This window comes from Electrona antarctica (assembly GCF_951216825.1).
Source record: "Electrona antarctica genome assembly, chromosome: 1".
In the NCBI taxonomy this organism is placed as follows: domain Eukaryota; kingdom Metazoa; phylum Chordata; class Actinopteri; order Myctophiformes; family Myctophidae; genus Electrona; species Electrona antarctica.
Window position 1 is genome coordinate 1,930,842 of NC_136806.1, and position 26,137 is coordinate 1,956,978.

The window sequence follows — 26,137 nt, forward strand, 5'->3', positions numbered from 1 at the left end:
TTGATTGACAGGTCCTGTGGAACTCCTCCCCCTCCTCCTGCACTGCCAGGTCCTCTCCTGCTGGTGGTGCTGTTGAGCCGAGTCTCGGCCATGACGGCTCAGCTGGAGACAAAATACATTAAACAGCTTTTAGTGTGTGTTACCCGTAAGGGTCCATTTGGTTCTGTGTGTTACACTCTCTGAGTCACAGACCCGTAAGGGTCCATTTGGTTCCATGTGTTACACTCTCAGAGTTACAGACCTGTAAGGGTCCATTTGGTTCCATGTGTTACACTCTCAGAGTCACAGACCTGTAAGGGTCCATTTGGTTCCATGTGTTACACTCTCAGAGTCACAGACCCGTAAGGGTCCATTTGGTTCCATGTGTTACACTCTCAGAGTTACAGACCTGTAAGGGTCCATTTGGTTCCGTGTGTTACACTCTCTGAGTCACAGACCTGTAAGGGTCCATTTGGTTCCATGTGTTACACTCTCAGAGTCACAGACCTGTAAGGGTCCATTTGGTTCCATGTGTTACACTCTCAGAGTCACAGACCTGTAAGGGTCCATTTGGTTCCATGTGTTACACTCTGAGTCACAGACCTGTAAGGGTCCATTTGGTTCCGTGTGTTACACTCTCAGAGTTACAGACCTGTAAGGGTCCATTTGGTTCCGTGTGTTACACTCTGAGTCACAGACCTGTAAGGGTCCATTTGGTTCCGTGTGTTACACTCTGAGTCACAGACCTGTAAGGGTCCATTTGGTTCTGTGTGTTACACTCTCAGAGTTACATACCTGTAAGGGTCCATTTGGTTCCGTGTGTTACACTCTCAGAGTTACAGACCTGTAAGGGTCCATTTGGTTCCATGTGTTACACTCTCAGAGTCACAGACCTGTAAGGGTCCATTTTGGTTCCATGTGTTACACTCTCAGAGTCACAGACCTGTAAGGGTCCATTTGGTTCCATGTGTTACACTCTGAGTCACATACCTGTAAGGGTCCATTTGGTTCCATGTGTTACACTCTCAGAGTCACAGACCTGTAAGGGTCCATTTGGTTCCATGTGTTACACTCTCAGAGTCACAGACCTGTAAGGGTCCATTTGGTTCCATGTGTTACACTCTCAGAGTCACAGACCTGTAAGGGTCCATTTGGTTCCATGTGTTACACTCTCAGAGTCACAGACCCGTAAGGGTCCATTTGGTTCCATGTGTTACACTCTCAGAGTCACAGACCCGTAAGGGTCCATTTGGTTCCATGTGTTACACTCTCAGAGTCACAGACCCGTAAGGGTCCATTTGGTTCCATGTGTTACACTCTCAGAGTTACAGACCCGTAAGGGTCCATTTGGTTCCGTGTGTTACACTCTCAGAGTCACAGACCTGTAAGGTTCCATTTGGTTCCGTGTGTTACACTCTCAGAGTCACAGACCTGTAAGGGTCCATTTGGTTCCATTTGTAGTAAAGTAAGATAATGTCTCTATACTTTCTCCATTTATAAATTATGGATGTTTCACTACATCTATAAGGTCACATGACAACTCTGTTGTCTAGATACCAGGGGGGGGGGGAGGGGAGGGGGGGGGTCATCTTACCCCTGAATAAGTCATGAAGTGTAAAGAGTGTCAAGTGTACTGGTGTTGGGAATGTACAGCCTGATCGGTGTGTCGCACGCACGCACGCACGCACGCACGCACGCACGCACGCACGCACGCAGGCGCTTTCCATAGATTTTGGTAAATGGTTTATATATGGTTTATATAGCGCCTTTATCCAAGGCGCTTTACATAGATTGTGCATTACATTCACCCATTCACACACACATTCATACACCAATTGCGGCGGAAGCCATGCAAGGTACCAACCAGCACATCGGGAGCAATTTGGGATTTAGTGTCTTGCCCAAGGACACTTCGACATGTAGACAGGAGGAGCCGGGATTCGAACCGCCGACTCATGGATCATCGGACGACCTGCTCTACCTCTTGAGCCACAGTCGCCCCTTTTGTCGCCCATTTTGCATTACATTCACACACACATTCACACACCTTTACATAGATTGTGCATTACATTTAGCCTGGCTAATAAGCCAGACCGAATCAGCCGTTGGCAAAAAAAAATTGCCTGCCGGTGGATTACGGTCTGGAGAGGCTCAATTGTACACCCATTTCCTACACCAGAGAACTGGTGTGGCCAATCGGGACACGGTATGCAATATGGGCGGGCTTTGGTACAGTGACGTTCAATGCTTGAGACCTTTGACTGACAGTAGCTCTGACCAATTGCGTCAAAGAGAAAATGTTTGAACCCGCCCCCCGGGAAACAAGATCCATACACAGCATCTCCAGACTCAAATACCACACGACAGTGTGATTTGAGTCTGGCTTATTAGCCAGGCTACATTACATTCACCCATTCACTCACACATTCACACACCGATGGTGGAGGAAACCATGCAAGGCACCAAGCTGCACATCAGGATCAATCAGGGGTTCAGAGTCTTGCTCAAGGACACTAACTCTGGGGGAGCCCACAGGGATCGAACCGGCAACCTTGTGGTTCCCATCCGGCCACTCTACCCCTGAGCCACCGCCGCCCCCTAGTGGTCACTCTCATCCATCATTATGCAGGGGAACATAGGCGTGTGAAGTGAGCGGCGCTCTTATCATCATACATCACATTCCGCGCTCAGCCAATCAAATCATCACAAATGTCATTCCGGCCAATCACTTTTGGCGTCTTCACTTTTCTGCCCCTCACTTATTATCCTCAATATGTACTTTGCTCAGCCAATCAAATCATCGCTATGGGGTGATCAGCCAATCACAAACCCTCAAAGCTGGGCATATAGGAGGGAGGGGCTGGCGCCCCTCAAACATTGTGACAATATTTCCAATATCCAATACTTGTACTTAATACTCGACTACATCTCTGATCCAAATATTGGACTTTTACTCCACAACCTCTGATGACGTCATGTTTGATGACATGAGATTAGACTCAGCTGGACTTAAAAGCTGATGGCACAGAGTGGGAGGGGCTTCAGTCAAAGAGAGTGAAAGAGGATAGTATATATCGTATTACAGAAAGACCCTTAGAGCTGATTGTTCTGCTGTCGTAAAGTCACACGTCACTGGTCGAGGACACCCCAGAACACGACACTTAACCAAGTAGCTTTTTTTCCCACAGTACATTTCCAGCGTGTCTCATTGTGACTTGTATTCTCTGCGGCGTGTAAGAATGGCGTCCGCCAGCATTCCCGTCGCCGAAGACCACTTCCTGTGTTCCATCTGTACGGCGGTGTTCACGGATCCGGTCCCCACCCCGTGTGGACACAACTACTGCAGGGCCTGCATCACACGCTACTGGGACACTAGTGCTACTGCAGGGCCTGCATCACACGCTACTGGGACACTAGTGCTACTGCAGGGCCTGCATCACACACTACTGGGACACAACTACTGCAGGGCCTGCATCACACGCTACTGGGACACTAGTGCTACTGCAGGGCCTGCATCACACGCTACTGGGACACTAGTGCTACTGCAGGGCCTGCATCACACGCTACTGGGACACTAGTGCTACTGCAGGGCCTGCATCACACGCTACTGGGACACTAGTGCTACTGCAGGGCCTGCATCACACACTACTGGGACACAACTACTGCAGGGCCTGCATCACACGCTACTGGGACACTAGTGCTACTGCAGGGCCTGCATCACACGCTACTGGGACACTAGTGCTACTGCAGGGCCTGCATCACACGCTACTGGGACACTTAGTGCTACTGCAGGGCCTGCATCACACTCTACTGGGACACTAGTGCTACTGCAGGGCCTGCATCACACGCTACTGGGACACTAGTGCTACTGCAGGGCCTGCATCACACGCTACTGGGACACTAGTGCTACTGCAGGGCCTGCATCACACGCTACTGGGACACTAGTGCTACTGCAGGGCCTGCATCACACGCTACTGGGACACTAGTGCTACTGCAGGGCCTGCATCACACTCTACTGGGACACTAGTGCTACTGCAGGGCCTGCATCACACGCTACTGGGACACTAGTGCTACTGCAGGGCCTGCATCACACGCTACTGGGACACTAGTGCTACTGCAGGGCCTGCATCACACTCTACTGGGACACTAGTGCTACTGCAGGGCCTGCATCACACGCTACTGGGACACTAGTGCTACTGCAGGGCCTGCATCACACTCTACTGGGACACTAGTGCTACTGCAGGGCCTGCATCACACTCTACTGGGACACTAGTGCTACTGCAGGGCCTGCATCACACTCTACTGGGACACTAGTGCTACTGCAGGGCCTGCATCACACTCTACTGGGACACTAGTGCTACTGCAGGGCCTGCATCACACTCTACTGGGACACTAGTGCTACTGCAGGGCCTGCATCACACACTACTGGGACACTAGTGCTACTGCAGGGCCTGCATCACACACTACTGGGACACAACTACTGCAGGGCCTGCATCACACGCTACTGGGACACTAGTGCTACTGCAGGGCCTGCATCACACGCTACTGGGACACTAGTGCTACTGCAGGGCCTGCATCACACACTACTGGGACACAACTACTGCAGGGCCTGCATCACACGCTACTGGGACACTAGTGCTACTGCAGGGCCTGCATCACACGCTACTGGGACACTAGTGCTACTGCAGGGCCTGCATCACACGCTACTGGGACACTTAGTGCTACTGCAGGGCCTGCATCACACTCTACTGGGACACTAGTGCTACTGCAGGGCCTGCATCACACGCTACTGGGACACTAGTGCTACTGCAGGGCCTGCATCACACGCTACTGGGACACTAGTGCTACTGCAGGGCCTGCATCACACGCTACTGGGACACTAGTGCTACTGCAGGGCCTGCATCACACGCTACTGGGACACTAGTGCTACTGCAGGGCCTGCATCACACTCTACTGGGACACTAGTGCTACTGCAGGGCCTGCATCACACGCTACTGGGACACTAGTGCTACTGCAGGGCCTGCATCACACTCTACTGGGACACTAGTGCTACTGCAGGGCCTGCATCACACTCTACTGGGACACTAGTGCTACTGCAGGGCCTGCATCACACTCTACTGGGACACTAGTGCTACTGCAGGGCCTGCATCACACTCTACTGGGACACTAGTGCTACTGCAGGGCCTGCATCACACGCTACTGGGACACTAGTGCTACTGCAGGGCCTGCATCACACGCTACTGGGACACTAGTGCTACTGCAGGGCCTGCATCACACTCTACTGGGACACTAGTGCTACTGCAGGGCCTGCATCACACGCTACTGGGACACTAGTGCAGGGCCAACTACTGCAGGGCCTGCATCACACGCTACTGGGACACTAGTGCAGGGCCAACTACTGCAGGGCCTGCATCACACGCTACTGGGACACTAGTGCTACTGCAGGGCCTGCATCGCACGCTACTGGGACACTAGTGCTACTGCAGGGCCTGCATCACACGCTACTGGGACACTAGTGCTACTGCAGGGCCTGCATCACACGCTACTGGGACACTAGTGCTACTGCAGGGCCTGCAACACACTCTACTGGGACACTAGTGCTACTGCAGGGCCTGCATCAGATGCTACTGGGACACTAGTGCTACTGCAGGGCCTGCATCACACGCTACTGGGACACTAGTGCTACTGCAGGGCCTGCATCAGACGCTACTGGGACACTAGTGCTACTGCAGGGCCTGCATCACACTCTACTGGGACACTAGTGCTACTGCAGGGCCTGCATCACACTCTACTGGGACACTAGTGCTACTGCAGGGCCTGCATCGCACGCTACTGGGACACTAGTGCTACTGCAGGGCCTGCATCACACGCTACTGGGACACTAGTGCTACTGCAGGGCCTGCATCACACGCTACTGGGACACTAGTGCTACTGCAGGGCCTGCATCACACGCTACTGGGACACTAGTGCTACTGCAGGGCCTGCATCAGACGCTACTGGGACACTAGTGCTACTGCAGGGCCTGCATCACACGCTACTGGGACACTAGTGCTACTGCAGGGCCTGCATCACACGCTACTGGGACACTAGTGCTACTGCAGGGCCTGCATCACACGCTACTGGGACACTAGTGCTACTGCAGGGCCTGCATCACACGCTACTGGGACACTAGTGCTACTGCAGGGCCTGCATCACACGCTACTGGGACACTAGTGCTACTGCAGGGCCTGCATCACACGCTACTGGGACACTAGTGCTACTGCAGGGCCTGCATCAGACGCTACTGGGACACTAGTGCTACTGCAGGGCCTGCATCACACGCTACTGGGACACTAGTGCTACTGCAGGGCCTGCATCACACGCTACTGGGACACTAGTGCTACTGCAGGGCCTGCATCAGACGCTACTGGGACACTAGTGCTACTGCAGGGCCTGCATCACACGCTACTGGGACACTAGTGCTACTGCAGGGCCTGCATCACACGCTACTGGGACACTAGTGCTACTGCAGGGCCTGCATCACACTCTACTGGGACACTAGTGACATGTCCCCACCCCGTGTGGACACAACTACTGCAGGGCCTGCATCACACGCTACTGGGACACTAGTGCTACTGCAGGGCCTGCATCACACGCTACTGGGACACTAGTGCTACTGCAGGGCCTGCATCACACGCTACTGGGACACTAGTGCTACTGCAGGGCCTGCATCACACGCTACTGGGACACTAGTGCTACTGCAGGGCCTGCATCACACTCTACTGGGACACTAGTGCTACTGCAGGGCCTGCATCACACGCTACTGGGACACTAGTGCTACTGCAGGGCCTGCATCAGACGCTACTGGGACACTAGTGCTACTGCAGGGCCTGCATCACACGCTACTGGGACACTAGTGCTACTGCAGGGCCTGCATCACACTCTACTGGGACACTAGTGCTACTGCAGGGCCTGCATCACACGCTACTGGGACACTAGTGCTACTGCAGGGCCTGCATCACACGCTACTGGGACACTAGTGCTACTGCAGGGCCTGCATCAGACGCTACTGGGACACTAGTGCTACTGCAGGGCCTGCATCAGACGCTACTGGGACACTAGTGCTACTGCAGGGCCTGCATCAGACGCTACTGGGACACTAGTGCTACTGCAGGGCCTGCATCACACGCTACTGGGACACTAGTGCTACTGCAGGGCCTGCATCACACTCTACTGGGACACTAGTGACATGTCCCCACCCCGTGTGGACACAACTACTGCAGGGCCTGCATCACACGCTACTGGGACACTAGTGCTACTGCAGGGCCTGCATCACACGCTACTGGGACACTAGTGCTACTGCAGGGCCTGCATCACACTCTACTGGGACACTAGTGCTACTGCAGGGCCTGCATCACACGCTACTGGGACACTAGTGACGTGTGCAGGGCCTGCATCACACGCTACTGGGACACTAGTGCTACTGCAGGGCCTGCATCACACGCTACTGGGACACTAGTGCTACTGCAGGGCCTGCATCACACGCTACTGGGACACTAGTGCTACTGCAGGGCCTGCATCACACTCTACTGGGACACTAGTGACATGTCCCCACCCCGTGTGGACACAACTACTGCAGGGCCTGCATCACACGCTACTGGGACACTAGTGCTACTGCAGGGCCTGCATCACACTCTACTGGGACACTAGTGCTACTGCAGGGCCTGCATCACACGCTACTGGGACACTAGTGACGTGTGCAGGGCCTGCATCACACGCTACTGGGACACTAGTGCTACTGCAGGGCCTGCATCACACGCTACTGGGACACTAGTGCTACTGCAGGGCCTGCATCACAGGCTACTGGGACACTAGTGCTACTGCAGGGCCTGCATCACACGCTACTGGGACACTAGTGCTACTGCAGGGCCTGCATCACACGCTACTGGGACACTAGTGCTACTGCAGGGCCTGCATCACACGCTACTGGGACACTAGTGCTACTGCAGGGCCTGCATCACACTCTACTGGGACACTAGTGCTACTGCAGGGCCTGCATCACACTCTACTGGGACACTAGTGCTACTGCAGGGCCTGCATCACACGCTACTGGGACACTAGTGCTACTGCAGGGCCTGCATCACACGCTACTGGGACACTAGTGACGTGTGCAGGGCCTGCATCACACGCTACTGGGACACTAGTGCTACTGCAGGGCCTGCATCACACGCTACTGGGACACTAGTGCTACTGCAGGGCCTGCATCACACGCTACTGGGACACTAGTGCTACTGCAGGGCCTACATCACACGCTACTGGGACACTAGTGACGTGTGCAGGTGTCCGCTGTGTGCAAAGACCTTCAAAAAGAGACCCGAACTATCCGTCAATAGTTTTATTTCCGAGATGGTTCGACGGTTCAGGAGTCACAAGGCGAGAGAGGAGTACGAAGCAAAGACAGAGGCCGAAGTTCAGCAGATGATCCAGGAGAGACGGGTGAAGATCCAGGAGGTCAAACGCTCGGTAGAGCTCAGCAGGAAAGCGGTGATAGCCGTCAGTGTGCAGGTCTTCACTGCTCTGATCAGCTGTGTTGAGAGAAGCCAGGCTGAGCTCGTTGGTGTGATTGAAGAGAAGCAGAAAACAACAGAGAAACAGGCTGAAGGCTTCATCGAAGACCTCCAGCAGGAAATCACTCAGTTGGAGAAGAGAAGCTCTGAGCTGAAACAGCTCTCACACACGGAAGACCACCTCCTCCACAGCTTCAAATCCAACTCTGGATGGAGACCCACCAGGGACTGGACAAAGGTCAATGTCCATCAGTATTCACATGCGGGGACAGTGTGGACATCTGTGGCTCAGCTGGAGAAGACACTCGGTCAAGAGATGAAGAAGATCCGCGACGCTGTGCAGAGGAACATGCACCGGCCGTATGAGGTGGACGTAACCCTGGACCCTAACACAGCAAATCCCTACCTCGTCCTGTCCGAGGATGGGAAACAAGTGAGTTGTGGAAACGTACGGAAGAACCTCCCGGACAACACGGAGAGATTCTCTCAATATGTCATCGTCTTAGGAAAACAAGGATTCTCCTCAGGAAGGTTTTACTACGAGGTTCAGATCACACGTCAGACGACCCGGTGGAGTTTAGGAGTGGCCAGAGAGTCCGTCAACAGGAAGGGAGCGATCACACTGACCCCCAACACCGGTTACTGGTTACTGGACTTTAGGGTTGAGGAGAGGAAACGAGTACAAGGCTCACGCTCATCCTGCTGTCCTCCTCGTTGTAAGAGAGAAGCTCCAGACAGTGGGAGTGTTTGTGGATTACGAGGAGGGTCTGGTGTCCTTCTATGACGTGGAGGCCAGAGTCCACGTCTACTCCTTCACCGGCTGCTCCTTCACCGAGAGACTATAAACATTATTCGGTCCTGGTCATCATAATGGTGGTAGAAACTCAGCTCCTCTGATCATCTCTCCTGCCACCATGGACCTCGAGGAGGACGGTGGGAACATGTTCCCTCCATCTTCAAAAAGAAGAAAAACATGACTCCAGTCTCCAGTAAATTACTTTAACCCATTTAGGCCTGATGTCGAATAAAAAAAAAAAAGTCTTGTAAATCCTGACAGTTTTCTGAAATACCTATGTTTCTGTATCAAATTTCAAGTCAAGGACCCCAAAAATGATATGTAATTGGCCGCCGACCCCCATCTGAAAATGTGTTGTTCCAGGGACCCCCCAGAAGCAAAGATTTGAGTTAAAAACGTTCGCTATGAGCTTGTAGATCTGCTATTTTTCAATAGCTATATTATAACAATGTTTAAAACACCAAAAGGGGTTCCCGTCCAGAATGGGTTAAAGAAAAAGGGGGAAAAAAAACTAAAAAACATCACCAACTAGAAAAAGTGCCCCTCGGGGCACAGGTCTCCACCAGGGAAGGTGAGGTTGTGGCCTCCTGGTGGCGCTATAATAGGCCAATGTGAAAAGGGTGCCATTTCTTCATACGCCTTTGATGGAAATTGGATGATTTGAGGCATTTTGTTCCAAAAATGTGTTTTGCAAAAATCAACCTGTTGGTGGCGCTATAACAGGCCAATGTGAAAAGGGTGGGATATATCCCTCAGCCTAGTAAGAAAATGTGTGAAAGATTTCACGTAAATTGCATGCTGCGTTCATGATTTGAGGCTTTTGTTCAAAACGGGGCAATCTTGCAAACTGTGAAAGCCAATTATAGCCAATTATGATGGAATATGAAATATCGGACAGATCCGACTTGTGCTCATGACCATAGAGATACTGTGTAACGATTTTTGGACAGAATCTGGAGGAGTAATATCAAAAAATGTGTTTTACAAAAGTCGGCCTCCTGGTGGCGCTATAAAAGGCAGATGCGGAAAATGCAGGTCAAAGGTTTGTCCTTGGCCTCTAGGGAGTGTGCATGCAACGTTTCACGCAGATCGGTGCAGTTTTAGGTAAAACATGTGAAAAGCTGCCTCATGGTGGCGCTATAACAGGCCGTTCTGGAAAATGTGGGGCAGAGGTTCATCGTTGGCATCCAGGGAGTGTGTGTGCAAAGTTTGGCATCGACCGGGTTAACGGTGCCGGAGATTAGCTGGTAACGGACGGACGGAAGGACGGACACACACACACACACATGGACGGAGTGCAAAACATACTCTCTCCCCACGGACACACACACACACACACACATGGACGGAGTGCAAAACATACTCTCTCCCCATGCCTTCGGCCTGGTGGAGACAATAACCGTGTACACACGTCCAATGCATCCTTCGATTGATTTCCCCTGTCATATAACCGGACAGTTTTCTGAAAAAGTTATGTTTCTATGTCAGTCGTTCTTCGATTTTTCAAAAATAGCAGATCTACAAGCTCATAGCGCGCCACTCGGTGGCGCGCTATGAGCTTGTAGGTCTGCTATTTTTCAATAGCTAAATTATAACATAATGCTAACACCAAAAGGGGTTCCCGCCCAAACTGGGTTAACCCATTTGGACCCGAGAACATGCAGAACATGCAGAACATGCAGAACATGCAGAACATGCAGAACATGCAGAACATGCAGAACATGCAGAACATGCAGAACATGCAGAACATGCAGAACATGCAGAACATGCAGAACATGCAGATTCTACTAATGTCTTCTAAATCCTGACAGTGTCCTCGAAAAACCTCATGTTTCTATATCAGTGGTTCTCAAACTCTGTTCATGTCAAGGCTCCCAAAATTATATGTATTTGGCCGCCGACCCCCATCTGAAAATATGTACCCCCCCCCCATCCAGAAGCTAGGATTTGTTAAAACGCTGTTACATGTATTTTTCAATACAGAATGAGATCATATCGACATCGGTGATATCGGTTATCGGCCACAACACCAATTAATTATATCGGATATCAATATCAGCCAAAATGTCTCATCGGCACATCCTAAAGGTGGCCTTACACTAGCCGATAATCGGGCATTTTTGACGCTCGGGGGGTGCCCGACTCAATAGGGCACCCCCCGCGCGCGATCGGGATCGGGCCGATCAACATCAAGAATGTTTGATATTTGCTCGGCCCAGCTCCGATTATCCTGTAGTGTGTGGTGCTGTCAGATTTCAAATGCCCGATTATCGGCTAGTGTAAGGCCACCTTTAGTTTGTAGGGTTGGATCAGACTAAAAGCGTTCGCTCTGAAAGAATATATATATTCAAAGATTTGCGCGACATTTTCACGATTTTTCAAAAATAGCAGATCTACAAGCTGGTAGAGTATAACATAATGCTTAAAACACCCAAAGGGGTTCCTGCCCTGAATGGGTTAACCCATTCTGTATGGGAACCCGTTTTGGTGTTTTAACTAAGCATTATGTTACAATTTACGGCATTTAGCAGACGCTCCTAATCCAGAGCGATTTACATTAAGCAATAACAAAAGCTTGGCATACATCGCATATATAAAAAGTAGTTATCATGAATCATGCGTAAACTAAGAACGTAACAGTGGAGTATCTATGTAAACTATACATACTATACTATATAATATATTATACATGTGTATCCCCGTTGCAATCAGAACTGCAGCATCACTCCCAATCTTCCGCCGTAGTCTGAAGACCCACCTTTTCAGACTCCATCATGGCCCATAGCACTTATCCTCCCCCTTAGATAGCACTTTTTAGACTTAGATAGCATTTGAAACAGACTTATAGCATGTCATGTAGACAGCACAATAATTGCATTGTATGTAGTCATAGCACCTCATAGTACATATGTATAGCATAGTATAGTATATATGTATAGTTAATATGTATAGCGTCATTATATAGATATGTTCTAGTTACGTTCTTAGCTTACGCATGTTTCTTGATAAATGCATTTTACATATGTGATGTATTCCCATACTTTTGTTCTTGCCTAATGTAAGTCGCTCTGGATTAAGAGCGTCTGCTAAATGCCTAAATTGTAAATTGTACTATAAAGTGCTATGACTACATAAAGTGCAATTCTAGAGCTGTCTACGTAACAAGCTATAAGTCTGTTTAAAATACTATCTAAGTCTACATAATGTGCTATCTAAGGGGCTAGGCTAGGGCAAGTGCTACGGGCCATGGTGGAGTCTGAAGAGGTGGGTTTTCAGACTACGGCGGAAGATTGGGATCTGACTGTGATGGGGAGTGCATTCCATAGTTTTGGAGCCAGAAGGGAGAAGAGTTTGGGACGTGTGGAGCGTTGTCCCGGCGTTTTTAGTGAAGGTATGTTATACTTTAGCTATTGAAAAATAGCAGATCTACAAGCTCATAGCGCGCCACCGAGTGGCGCGCTACGAGCTTGTAGGTCTGCTATTTTTTTAATATCGTGAAAATGAGGCACACATCTTGCTACATAATGCTTAAAACACCAAAAGGGGTTCCCGTCCTGAATGGGTTAAACATTAATTAATCGTGTATTTATTCAAATATTACCTGTGTATTCAGTACTCCTGGTGCTATATTAAACATTATATCTGTATTTATATAAATATTACCTGTGTATCCAGTACTCCTGGTGCTATATTAAACATTATAAGTGTATTTATATAAATATTACCTGTGTATTCAGTACTCCTGGTGCTATATTAAACATTATAAGTGTATTTATATAAATATTACCTGTGTATTCAGTACTCCTGGTGCTGTAGTGAATGTTATCCGTGTATTTTAATTCCTGACGTCCGTCACCCTGTCCCTCTGAACTGAGATCTGAGATGGACGGACGGACGGGCGGACGGACGGACGGGTCACCTGACACCTGTACGTGTGCACGAGGAGGACGCAGGAATGAACGGGCGCTGCTGTTGCCCTGGACGATGTGTTACTGTGCGTGTGCGTGTGCGCGTGCGTGTGTGTGTGCACGTGCGTGCGTGCGTGCGTGCGTGCGTGCGTGCGTGCGTGCGTGCGTGCGTGCGTGCGTGCGTGCGTGCGTGTTTTCCTGTAACACTACACACACACGGTAACGTGAGCTACACTGCAGTGTTTCCCAAGCTCTGGGTCGAGAGCCATTCATTATTAACCCATTCATTATTAACCCATTCTGGACGGGAACCCCTTTTGGTGTTTTAAGCATTATGTTATACTTTAGCCATTGACAAATAGCAGATCTACAAGCTCGTAGATCGAACTTGTAGGTCTGCTATTTTTTGAAAAATCGTTCTGGGGGGGGGGGGGGGGGGTCCCTGGAACCACATATTTTCAGATGGGGGTCGGCGGCCGCGATTACAGATAATCTTGGGGGTCCTTGTCGTGAAAAAGTTTGAGCACCACTGATATAGAAACATAGGGTTCAACAGGCTTCAAAATAAAAGGATGCAGTATTAGTCCACCCATAAGGTAACAGTACAAAGCGATGCAGTATTAGTCCACCCATAAGGTAACAGTACAAAGCGATGCAGTATTAGTCCACCCATAAGGTAACAGTACAAAGCGATGCAGTATTAGTCCACCCATAAGGTAACATTACAAAGCGATGCAGTATTAGTCCACCCATAAGGTAACATTACAAAGCGATGCAGTATTAGTCCACCCATAAGGTAACAGTACAAAGCGATGCAGTATTAGTCCACCCATAAGGTAACAGTACAAAGCGATGCAGTATTAGTCCACCCATAAGGTAACATTACAAAGTGATGCAGTATTAGTCCACCCATAAGGTAACAGTACAAAGTGATGCAGTATTAGTCCACCCATAAGGTAACAGTACAAAGTGATGCAGTATTAGTCCACCCATAAGGTAACAGTACAAAGCGATGCAGTATTAGTCCACCCATAAGGTAACAGTACAAAGTGATGCAGTATTAGTCCACCCATAAGGTAACAGTACAAAGTGATGCAGTATTAGTCCACCCATAAGGTAACAGTACAAAGTGATGCAGTATTAGTCCACCCATAAGGTAACATTACAAAGTGATGCAGTATTAGTCCACCCATAAGGTAACATTACAAAGCGATGCAGTATTAGTCCACCCATAAGGTAACAGTACAAAGTGATGCAGTATTAGTCCACCCATAAGGTAACAGTACAAAGTGATGCAGTATTAGTCCACCCATAAGGTAACATTACAAAGCGATGCAGTATTAGTCCACCCATAAGGTAACAGTACAAAGTGATGCAGTATTAGTCCACCCATAAGGTAACATTACAAAGAGATGCAGTATTAGTCCACCCATAAGGTAACAGTACAAAGTGATGCAGTATTAGTCCACCCATAAGGTAACATTACAAAGCAGGCCTATGTTTTTATTTTTTATTTCCAGGTAACCTTTCACAGGCCGGTCAGAGTCGGCCAAAGGGCCGTATTTGGCCCCCGGGGGGCCGTGTAATGCCCAGGTCTGTTTTAGTGGGTCCACATGCTGTGACAGTGTTGCACCAGCAGAGGGCAGTCATAGACAATCAAATCGCCAACACTGTTCACTGATTTCAATCAGTCAAATTCTGATTTCAATCTGTGGGGGGGGGGGGGGGGGGGGGGTCCCTGGAACTACATATTTTCAGATGGGGGTCGGCGGCCGCGATTACAGATAATCTTGGGGGTCCTTGACGTGAAAAAGGTTGAGCACCACTGATATAGAAACATATGGTTCAACAGGCTGCAAAATAAAAGTGATGCAGTATTAGTCCACCCATAAGGTAACAGTACAAAGCGATGCAGTATTAGTCCACCCATAAGGTAACATTACAAAGCGATGCAGTATTAGTCCACCCATAAGGTAACAGTACAAAGTGATGCAGTATTAGTCCACCCATAAGGTAACAGTACAAAGCGATGCAGTATTAGTCCACCCATAAGGTAACAGTACAAATCGATGCAGTATTAGTCCACCCATAAGGTAACATTACAAAGCGATGCAGTATTAGTCCACCCATAAGGTAACATTACAAAGCGATGCAGTATTAGTCCACCCATAAGGTAACAGTACAAAGTGATGCAGTATTAGTCCACCCATAAGGTAACAGTACAAAGTGATGCAGTATTAGTCCACCCATAAGGTAACAGTACAAAGCGATGCAGTATTAGTCCACCCATAAGGTAACATTACAAAGCGATGCAGTATTAGTCCACCCATAAGGTAACATTACAAAGCGATGCAGTATTAGTCCACCCATAAGGTAACAGTACAAAGCGATGCAGTATTAGTCCACCCATAAGGTAACATTACAAAGCGATGCAGTATTAGTCCACCCATAAGGTAACAGTACAAAGCGATGCAGTATTAGTCCACCCATAAGGTAACAGTACAAAGCGATGCAGTATTAGTCCACCCATAAGGTAACAGTACAAAGTGATGCAGTATTAGTCCACCCATAAGGTAACATTACAAAGCGATGCAGTAGTAGTCCACCCATAAGGTAACAGTACAAAGTGATGCAGTATTAGTCCACCCATAAGGTAACAGTACAAAGTGATGCAGTATTAGTCCACCCATAAGGTAACATTACAAAGCGATGCAGTAGTAGTCCACCCATAAGGTAACATTACAAAGCGATGCAGTATTAGTCCACCCATAAGGTAACAGTACAAAGCGATCAGTATTAGTCCACCCATAAGGTAACAGTACAAAGCGATGCAGTATTAGTCCACCCATAAGGTAACAGTACAAAGCGATGCAGTATTAGTCCACCCATAAGGTAACATTACAAAGCGATGCAGTATTAGTCCACCCATAAGGTAACAGTACAAAGCGATGCAGTATTAGTCCACCCATAAGGTAACAGTACAAAGCGATCAGTATTAGTCCACCCATAAGGTAACAGTACAAAGTGATGCAGTATTAGTCCACCCATAAGGTAACAGTACAAAGCGATGCAGTATTAGTCCACCCATAAGGTAACAGTACAAAGTGATGCAGTATTAGTCCACCCATAAGGTAACAGTACAAAGCGATGCAGTATTAGTCCACCCATAAGGTAACATTACAAAGCGATGCAGTATTAGTCCACCCATAAGGTAACAGTACAAAGCGATCAGTATTAGTCCACCCATAAGGTAACATTACAAAGCAGGCCTATGTTTTTATTTTTTATTTCCAGGTAACCTTTCACAGGCCGGTCAGAGTCGGCCAAAGGGCCGTATTTGGCCCCCGGGGGGCCGTGTAATGCCCAGGTCTGTTTTAGTGGGTCCACATGCTGTGACAGTGTTGCACCAGCAGAGGGCAGTCATAGACAATCAAATCGCCAACACTGTTCACTGATTTCAATCAGTCAAATTCTGATTTCAATCTGTCAAGTTTAATTTAAATTATCATTTACCGTTCTCATATCAGCTCCATTCATAAATCCTCCTTCTCCCCCACGACCGATTGATTGATTGATTGATTGATTGATTGATTGATCGAAGTATTTATTAACAGTTTGTAGAATTACAGTACATTTCAAGCACAACTCAATACAAAGCTGTTAACTGTGACAGACACCATAAAGCATCACACTTGTTTACAATAGGGTCCACCATGTTCAATTCAGCATAACATTTAGAGACGTACAGATATATTCTATACCTTCTCCAAACCCGTCATCTTTCCAGGAGCTTCCGCTGATTGCCTCGTCCTCCAACTCGTCACTCATAATCGTCAGCTGATTTGGAGAAATGAAAAATGAAGACATAGGGTTAGGGTTATCATTTAAGCTGCATTTGATCAAATACATACAGTATAAATTAATGCTCCATTGTGTGAATATTTAACCCATTTAGACCTGACGTTGAAATGTAAAAGAATGTCTTCAAAATCCTGACAATCCTTAATATGTTTCTGTATCAGTGGTTCTCGATATTTCATGTCAAGGACCCCAAAAATGATATGGAATATGCCTTCACCCCCCCATCTGAAAATATGTTGTTCCAGGGGGACCCCCCCTAAGTCACTCTTGAACCATAGCTGTAACTTATTTAAATGTCAGTTTTCAAGTGGTCCTTGAGGGAGTTCCAGGGGTTCCCCACTGCCCAGGGGGTCCCCACTCCCCACTGCCCAGGGGGTCCCCACTCACCAGGGGGTCCCTCACTCACCAGGGGGTCCCCACTCCCCACTGCCCAGGGGGTCCCCACTCACCAGGGGGTCCCCACTCACCAGGGGGTCCCCACTCCCCACTGCCAAGGGGGTCCCCACTGCCCAGAGGGTCCCCACTCCCCAGTTAAATGATAGTTATGATGAAGGGTCTGTAACTCTGAGAGTGTAACACATGGAACCAAATGGACCCTTACGGGTCTGTGACTCTGAGAGTGTAACACATGGAACCAAATGGACCCTTACAGGTCTGTGACTCTGAAAGTGTAACACATGGAACCAAATGGACCCTTAAGGGTCTGTAACTCTGAGAGTGTAACTAAACACATGGAACCAAATGGACCCTTACAGGTCTGTAACTCTGAGAGTGTAACACATGGAACCAAATGGACCCTTACAGGTCTGTAACTCTGAGAGTGTAACACATGGAACCAAATGGACCCTTACGGGTCTGTGACTCTGAGAGTGTAACACATGGAACCAAATGGACCCTTACGGGTCTGTGACTCTGAGAGTGTAACACATGGAACCAAATGGACCCTTACGGGTCTGTGACTCTGAGAGTGTAACACATGGAACCAAATGGACCCTTACGGGTCTGTGACTCTGAGAGTGTAACACATGGAACCAAATGGACCCTTACGGGTCTGTGACTCTGAGAGTGTAACACACGGAACCAAATGGACCCTTACAGGTCCGTAACTCTGAGAGTGTAACACATGGAACCAAATGGACCCTTACAGGTCTGTAACTCTGAGAGTGTAACACATGGAACCAAATGGACCCTTACAGGTCTGTAACTCTGAGAGTGTAACACATGGAACCAAATGGACCCTTACGGGTCTGTGACTCTGAGAGTGTAACACATGGAACCAAATGGACCCTTACAAACACATGGAACCAAATGGACCCTTACAGGTCTGTAACTCTGAGAGTGTAACACATGGAACCAAATGGACCCTTACAGGTCTGTTACTCTGAGAGTGTAACACATGGAACCAAATGGACCCTTACAGGTCTGTGACTCTGAGAGTGTAACACATTGGAACCAAATGGACCCTTATGGGTCAATGGACCCTTACGGGTCTGTGACTCTGAGAGTGTAACACATGGAACCAAATGGACCCTTAAGGGTATGTGACTCTGAGAGTGTAACACATGGAACCAAATGGACCCTTACAGGTCTGTGACTCTGAGAGTGTAACACATGGAACCAAATGGACCCTTAGGGGTCTGTAACTCTGAGAGTGTAACACATGGAACCAAATGGACCCTTACGGGTCTGTGACTCTGAGAGTGTAACACATGGAACCAAATGGACCCTTACAGGTCTGTGACTCTGAGAGTGTAACGCATGGAACCAAATGGACCCTTACAGGTCTGTAACTCTGAGAGTGTAACACATGGAACCAAATGGACCCTTACAGGTCTGTGACTCTGAGAGTGTAACGCATGGAACCAAATGGACCCTTACAGGTCTGTAACTCTGAGAGTGTAACACATGGAACCAAATGGACCCTTACGGGTCTGTGACTCTGAGAGTGTAACACATGGAACCAAATGGACCCTTACGGGTCTGTGACTCTGAGAGTGTAACACATGGAACCAAATGGACCCTTACAGGTCTGTGACTCTGGGAGTGTAACACATGGAACCAAATGGACCCTTACAGGTCTGTAACTCTTAGGCTACAATACATTTTACAAATATAATTTGGGGTCCCAGAGATATAAATTAAATTATTAATTAAATGGGGGTCTGTGTGTGCCTATAATGCACGTCAATGTGGGGGTCCAGTCCAGGGTAGCCCCTCTCAGAACCCTCATAAAAGGTTTCTGACATTTGGATGTTTACCTTTTAAACATCCAAATGTCATAAACCTTTTATGAGGGTTCCCAGAGGGGCTAAGTCCAGGGGTCCTTGAACTTAAAATGGTTGAGAATCACTGCTAGAGCTGCAGTAAACATCTTCTCTTATGAGGGGGTCCGCGGGCTAGTGTAAACTATAGGCTGCTATGGCTATACACAACAACACGGTAGGCTAAGGACTACGGCTAGAAATCAACACATAACGGAAGTTTTAATGACAGCTCACACAGTGAGCTGTCATTTGTGAGCCTCACACACGCACGCACGCACAATGCACACACACACGCACATTGCACAATGCACACACACACACACACACACACACGGAGAGAGAAAGAGATACTATTCAGGCATTATCACACGAGTCGAGAAAAGTACACGATAATATAGTTTAAAAGGCTAAATAATAAATAAGCTGATAAATACATTATACTGGTGGCACTTACTGTATCTGTACAGACACGCATAGCCATGTTGTTGCAGCAGTCTGTCATATAGTTATCCCTCTGGACAGACAGACGGAGATTAATAGGGTTATTTATAAAGTCCTCGTTGTCCTCCGTGATAAACTATACTATACTATACTACACTCATACTGTATCTGTAGACAGAGATGTACTTTTAATGCCGTGTTATTATTGTCGTTAAAGTCCTTGTTGTTTTCGTCCATGTTCCTCTCCAAACTACAACAGTCTGTTGTTGTTGTTGTTGCGTCACATTCTGTCACAGCTGGAGGAGTTCACCTGCTAATTAATGTCAATTAAAGTCCATTAATATCTTTATTTACGGGACTAGAAGCTCTTCTAGAATACATGATGAAGATATATATGTTACATTAGGACGAGTTACGGTCATTTAATTTAAAGGATAAACAACGAACAAACAGAAGCATCTGAGTGTGAGTGGCGCTCAGAGGCACGAGCCACTAGGGGGCGGACTTGCACCTGGAATGAGACGAGATGGGTGACTTCTAGTCTGCATACAGTAGCTGAGAAGTGGAAAGTATAACTAAAGTACATTGTATTGTACAATCTTGTACATTTTTTTTAGGTATTTGTACTTTACTTGCAGTATTTCCAAATTTCCAGTACTTTTACTTCTACTCCACGTCATCTTCAGAGCCAAAACATGTTTACTCTTTAATACTACTTAAAACATACATTACCCACTTCAGCCCTATATACATTATGGCCATTTGAAAACAGCAGATCTACAAGCTCACTGGCGATGCGACGCATTGTGAGAATAATTCGCTCCAAACTTAATTGGCACAAATACAATTCACGGGTTGGGCCATTTAACATTGATTTTACAATATAAATCGGGGGTCCCAGAGATAGGAATGTCACACATCGTATTACCGCACGTGCAGTGCCCAAGATGTCCGTGGACGTAAAATAAAAACAAAAAATATATATATATCTTTTTTAAATAAATAAAAAATGATTTTTCTTTTTTTAATACGTGGTGCCAAGTTTGTGTTTTCGCCATTGAGAATGCATTGGGCGTTTAAATTAAATAACTCAGAAACTATAAAACAGTTCCAGCATGTGTCTCCACTGTTAGCTGAATTAAAAAAAATGAATGGATTTTCTAGGTGAAAGAGAATTTCACCCACTTTTGCGTGGGCACACAGTGTATGAGGGTCCGTAGACTAATGCATGTCAAACTGGGGGTCCTTGAAATGAAACGTGTTAAGAATCACTGCTAGAGCCGTACAAATCTTCTCTTATGGGGGTCCCTGACATCTCTCTTCTCTTATGGGGGTCCCTGACCCTGGCATACATTTTCAAATGGGGGTCCACGGGGCTCATTAGTGGCAATTTGGGGGTCCTTGACATGGAAAGGTGTGGGAACCACTGCTCTAGCGTCACTCGGACTTCCATGCCCACATATAATGATGACACATTGAGGATAGACATCAACACTCCATATTTGGGCGTATAGCTGCATTGGGAACTCCTTATATGGCCATGGACTTATCCCACAGCTATGCCCATATATAGAATGGCCATTTGCATACTGTATATGGGACCGACCAAGTCCAAACTCGCCACAGGCATCAAAACGTTGTTTTGAGAGGCTGCTATAGCCTCTCCAACGCCTGGCTTTGTGTCACAATGTGAGCCGACGAGTCTATGGACTTTTTTGATTGCGTTATTTATCCCCCTGTGACATCATTTTGTGTGCGTGACCCCAAATGCATGCAACCCTCACTTCACACAAGTGTGATTTATTTGTACGTGTGTGACGATTGGTGTTATACATTGTGTTGCTAAGTTAGATCTGTGTTCTTTAAGGTAAGCATGATTGTACGGTTTTAATGTCAATGTCGTCATGTGGGACAAGTCATTTTGCACTTTGTAAAAAAACTCTCTGGCTCCAAAATCAAAACCCTAAACAGTAAACACCTATAAGAGTGTTCTCAAATAAACATGAGAAGTTACATCCAAGCCATGTTGCAGTATTCCATAATATAGATAGTATAGATAGCGATAGTCAAATGCGATAGTCTCAAATGCGATAGTCAAAAATGTGATAGTCAAAAATGCGATAGTCTCAAATGCGATATTCAAAAATGCGATAGTATCAAATGCAATAGTCAAATGCGATAGTCAAATATGCGATAGTCAAAAATGCGATAGTCAAATGCGATAGTCAAATGCGATAGTCTCAAATGCGATAGTCTCAAATGCGATAGTCAAAAATGCGATAGTCTCAAATGCGATAGTCAAATGCGATAGTCAAAAATGCGATAGTCAAAAATGCGATAGTCAAAAATGCGATAGTCAAAAATGTGATAGTCTCAAATGCGATAGTCTCAAATGCGATAGTCTCAAATGCGATAGTCAAAAATGCGATAGTCTCAAATGCGATAGTCTCAAATGCGATAGTCAAAAATGCGATAGTCAAAAATGTGATAGTCTCAAATGCGATAGTCAAAAATGCGATAGTCTCAAATGTGATAGTCAAAAATGCGATAGTCTCAAATGCGATAGTCTCAAATGCGATAGTCTCAAATGTGATAGTCAAAAATGCGATAGTCTCAAATGTGATAGTCTCAAATGCGATAGTCTCAAATGTGATAGTCAAAAATGCGATAGTCTCAAATGCGATAGTCAAAAATGCGATAGTCAAAAAAGTGATAGTCTCAAATGCGATAGTCAAAAATGCGATAGTCAAAAACGCGATAGTCAAAAAAGTGATAGTCTCAAATGCGATAGTCTCAAATGCGATAGTCAAAAATGCGATAGTCAAAAATGCGATAGTCAAAAAAGTGATAGTCTCAAATGCGATAGTCAAAAATGCGATAGTCTCAAATGTGATAGTCAAAAATGCGATAGTCTCATGCGATAGTCAAATGCGATAGTTTAAGGTTGGTGAGGGGTGCATTAAAACGACCAGATTAAGGTTGGTGAGGGGTGCGTTAAAACGACCAGATTAAGGTTGGTGAGGGGTGCGTTAAAACGACCAGATTAAGGTTGGTGAGGGGTGCGTTAAAACGACCAGATTAAGGTTGGTGAGGGATGCGTTAAAACGACCAGATTAAGGTTGGTGAGGGGTGCGTTAAAACGACCAGATTAAGGTTGGTGAGGGGTGCGTTAAGACGACCAGATTAAGGTTGGTGAGGGGTGCGTTAAGGGTTGGGAGAGGGTGAAGGTTAGGTTTAGATGTGCACTGCTGCCCCGTGGGAAGTTAGGGTTAGGTTTCTGTTGGAGATTTCTTATTCCAAGATTTGGGGGTCCTTGACATGGAAAGGTGTGGGAACCACTGCTCTAGCGTCACTCGGACTTCCATGCCCAAATATAATGATGACACATTGAGGATAGACATCAACACTCCATATTTGGGCGTATAGCTGCATTGGGAACTCCTTATATGGCCATGGACTTATCCCACAGCTATGCCCATATATAGAATGGCCATTTGCATACTGTATATGGGACCGACCAAGTCCAAACTCGCCACAGGCATCAAAACGTTGTTTTGAGAGGCTGCTATAGCCTCTCCAACGCCTGGCTTTGTGTCACAATGTGAGCCGACGAGTCTATGGACTTTTTTGATTGCGTTATTTATCCCCCTGTGACATCATTTTGTGTGCGTGACCCCAAATGCATGCAACCCTCACTTCACACAAGTGTGATTTATTTGTACGTGTGTGACGATTGGTGTTATACATTGTGTTGCTAAGTTAGATCTGTGTTCTTTAAGGTAAGCATGATTGTACGGTTTTAATGTCAATGTCGTCATGTGGGACAAGTCATTTTGCACTTTGTAAAAAAACTCTCTGGCTCCAAAATCAAAACCCTAAACAGTAAACACCTATAAGAGTGTTCTCAAATAAACATGAGAAGTTACATCCAAGCCATGTTGCAGTATTCCATAATATAGATAGTATAGATAGCGATAGTCAAATGCGATAGTCTCAAATGCGATAGTCAAAAATGTGATAGTCAAAAATGCGATAGTCTCAAATGCGATATTCAAAAATGCGATAGTATCAAATGCAATAGTCAAATGCGATAGTCAAATATGCGATAGTCAAAAATGCGATAGTCAAATGCGATAGTCAAATGCGATAGTCTCAAATGCGATAGTCTCAAATGCGATAGTCAAAAATGCGATAGTCTCAAATGCGATAGTCAAATGCGATAGTCAAAAATGCGATAGTCAAAAATGCGATAGTCAAAAATGCGATAGTCAAAAATGTGATAGTCTCAAATGCGATAGTCTCAAATGCGATAGTCTCAAATGCGATAGTCAAAAATGCGATAGTCTCAAATGCGATAGTCTCAAATGCGATAGTCAAAAATGCGATAGTCAAAAATGTGATAGTCTCAAATGCGATAGTCAAAAATGCGATAGTCTCAAATGTGATAGTCAAAAATGCGATAGTCTCAAATGCGATAGTCTCAAATGCGATAGTCTCAAATGTGATAGTCAAAAATGCGATAGTCTCAAATGTGATAGTCTCAAATGCGATAGTCTCAAATGTGATAGTCAAAAATGCGATAGTCTCAAATGCGATAGTCAAAAATGCGATAGTCAAAAAAGTGATAGTCTCAAATGCGATAGTCAAAAATGCGATAGTCAAAAACGCGATAGTCAAAAAAGTGATAGTCTCAAATGCGATAGTCTCAAATGCGATAGTCAAAAATGCGATAGTCAAAAATGCGATAGTCAAAAAAGTGATAGTCTCAAATGCGATAGTCAAAAATGCGATAGTCTCAAATGTGATAGTCAAAAATGCGATAGTCTCATGCGATAGTCAAATGCGATAGTTTAAGGTTGGTGAGGGGTGCATTAAAACGACCAGATTAAGGTTGGTGAGGGGTGCGTTAAAACGACCAGATTAAGGTTGGTGAGGGGTGCGTTAAAACGACCAGATTAAGGTTGGTGAGGGGTGCGTTAAAACGACCAGATTAAGGTTGGTGAGGGATGCGTTAAAACGACCAGATTAAGGTTGGTGAGGGGTGCGTTAAAACGACCAGATTAAGGTTGGTGAGGGGTGCGTTAAGACGACCAGATTAAGGTTGGTGAGGGGTGCGTTAAGGGTTGGGAGAGGGTGAAGGTTAGGTTTAGATGTGCACTGCTGCCCCGTGGGAAGTTAGGGTTAGGTTTCTGTTGGAGATTTCTTATTCCAAGATTTGGGGGTCCTTGACATGGAAAGGTGTGGGAACCACTGCTCTAGCGTCACTCGGACTTCCATGCCCAAATATAATGATGACACATTGAGGATAGACATCAACACTCCATATTTGGGCGTATAGCTGCATTGGGAACTCCTTATATGGCCATGGACTTATCCCACAGCTATGCCCATATATAGAATGGCCATTTGCATACTGTATATGGGACCGACCAAGTCCAAACTCGCCACAGGCATCAAAACGTTGTTTTGAGAGGCTGCTATAGCCTCTCCAACGCCTGGCTTTGTGTCACAATGTGAGCCGACGAGTCTATGGACTTTTTTGATTGCGTTATTTATCCCCCTGTGACATCATTTTGTGTGCGTGACCCCAAATGCATGCAACCCTCACTTCACACAAGTGTGATTTATTTGTACGTGTGTGACGATTGGTGTTATACATTGTGTTGCTAAGTTAGATCTGTGTTCTTTAAGGTAAGCATGATTGTACGGTTTTAATGTCAATGTCGTCATGTGGGACAAGTCATTTTGCACTTTGTAAAAAAACTCTCTGGCTCCAAAATCAAAACCCTAAACAGTAAACACCTATAAGAGTGTTCTCAAATAAACATGAGAAGTTACATCCAAGCCATGTTGCAGTATTCCATAATATAGATAGTATAGATAGCGATAGTCAAATGCGATAGTCTCAAATGCGATAGTCAAAAATGTGATAGTCAAAAATGCGATAGTCTCAAATGCGATATTCAAAAATGCGATAGTATCAAATGCAATAGTCAAATGCGATAGTCAAATATGCGATAGTCAAAAATGCGATAGTCAAATGCGATAGTCAAATGCGATAGTCTCAAATGCGATAGTCTCAAATGCGATAGTCAAAAATGCGATAGTCTCAAATGCGATAGTCAAATGCGATAGTCAAAAATGCGATAGTCAAAAATGCGATAGTCAAAAATGCGATAGTCAAAAATGTGATAGTCTCAAATGCGATAGTCTCAAATGCGATAGTCTCAAATGCGATAGTCAAAAATGCGATAGTCTCAAATGCGATAGTCTCAAATGCGATAGTCAAAAATGCGATAGTCAAAAATGTGATAGTCTCAAATGCGATAGTCAAAAATGCGA